This window comes from Spinacia oleracea, chromosome 5, assembly GCF_020520425.1.
Source record: "Spinacia oleracea cultivar Varoflay chromosome 5, BTI_SOV_V1, whole genome shotgun sequence".
NCBI classification, from domain to species: Eukaryota; Viridiplantae; Streptophyta; class Magnoliopsida; order Caryophyllales; family Amaranthaceae; genus Spinacia; species Spinacia oleracea.
Window position 1 is genome coordinate 80040105 of NC_079491.1, and position 1975 is coordinate 80042079.

At 39.7% G+C, this 1975-nt stretch overlaps 1 non-coding gene across 1 annotated transcript; it reads left to right on the forward strand.

Annotated features, from left to right (window-relative positions):
• Window positions 1–214: 214 nt before the first annotated feature.
• On the forward strand, window positions 215–321 carry LOC130462347 (small nucleolar RNA R71). The gene has a single exon (XR_008922442.1). It is a non-coding gene; the product is annotated as a small nucleolar RNA R71 (small nucleolar RNA).
• The last annotated feature ends 1654 nt before the right edge of the window (window positions 322–1975 follow it).

The window sequence follows — 1975 nt, forward strand, 5'->3', positions numbered from 1 at the left end:
TTGTTCAATAGAATTTAAATCATGCTTACCACCCCTGTTAGATAGACCTCTAGGATTTCCATACTGGGCATTGTGAATGGCTATCTCCTCAATCACTTCCATAGCTCTAGGCACCTCAAGTTGCATGAACCTCCCACTGGCAGCTGAATCCAACAAACATCTAGACTCATTGCCCAGACCATTATAAAACTGCTGAATCAAGAACCAATCTTCCAAACCATGGTGCGGGCATTCTCTTTGCAAATCCTTGAATCTCTCCCAAACCTCGAACAAACTCTCATCCGCTTGTTGTGAGATACCTAATATCTGACCCCTCAGACGAGCCGTTTTCTCAGGTGGAAAATATTTAACATAAAAAGCAAGAGCCAAGGATTCCCAATTATTGATTTTCAAAGCCGCCCGATTCAACCCATTAATCCACAGTTTAGCTTTCCCACTCAAAGAGAACGGGAAAAGTATCTCCATAGTCTGCTCCGGAGTCAATCCCTTTTGCTTGATGGTGGAGCAATATTGGATAAAGGACTGAATGTGAAGATTCGGATCTTCACCTGGTTCCCCACCGTACTGGCGTCTCTCGATCATGTTAATCAATGCGGGCTCAATCTTGAAGGTCTCAGCTGCAATAGAAGGCATGATCGCCTTTGGCAGCACGGACAGACTTGGCTTAGAATAGTCCGTAAGCCGTGGGGTAGGTGGCGGTATCAGATTTTCGTCACCCATCTCTATCTCTGAAACTGAATCTGTATCTGAAGGAAAAAGATCGCCAATATTATGATCAGAATCAGAGTAATTCCCACACTGTGCAATGAAAGTTCTTCGTCTACGAAAGGTTCTTTCGGGCTCAGGATCGAATGGAGTAAGATTACTAGTACCTACGGTCCTGGGCATAGACAAAGACTACAAAACAATGTGAGATCCGGTCTCAAGGAACGTGAGTTCCTTGAGTAGTAACAAACAATAATCTAGGATAATCAATCAACAACAGAAAATAAAACCGTTTCCCCGGCAACGGCGCCAAAATTTGACAAGTTAAATCGCACTCCTATCAAAGATAAACCTAACATTTACCAACTAAAAATATAGCAAGGGAAGCAGGGATCGTATCCACAGGGAAACAATGTTCTTTCTACTATTAATTAACTAATCTAGACTACTGGTAACAAAGAATTGGATTGGTTTGTATATTAAGCTAAGGCAAATAATCAAACTGGAATATAACAATATTAAGGGAATCTAGGGCAGCGGTTCACCACAAATGCAGACCGGGATTGGACAACGGACAATAACAATTAATTAACAATCATAACTAGGAAAACATGCATCTCTCGAATCTTATGAATTCCTTAGGATAGAACAACTAGCGGGCTCTCGCTACGTACTAGAAATAATTCCTATCTAATAGCCACAGACCAAAAACATCAGATTTATACCTCTCGGCGCATAATCTAAGGTTAATCAAACTCAAATCAAAATAGTCCGGCCGAACAGAATTGACGAGCAATAATAATAAGCTATAGAAATTATAATCAATCAATCAAATAATCAAATCCACATATAATCCCAATCATGCATTCATGGATCCCCTAAACCCTAGAAATTAAACTACTCACTCATGATAACTAATAACAAAGCGATTAACATAATGGAAAACATGATCAAAGCAATAGAATAAATTAAAGTAAGAAACAATACCTAATTCTCCAACAATGGAAATTGAAAGCTTGTGTTTTTATATCAATCGAACTAAGTGTTTGAATTAATGTAGAGAGGGAATAAAACTTAGAAAAATAAACTAAGGGTTTAGTGCTGGAAAATAAGATGATCCTAAAAAAATAAAACAAGTTTGCTTATATAGTTTTGCCAAAATAAGGCCTAAAAACGGAATTAAAAACGCGAAAAACTGCTGGAGGTTGGCGTCGCCCGATCGGGCGACGCTTCGCCCGATCGGGCGAATCACTCGATAGTCGGCCCGATC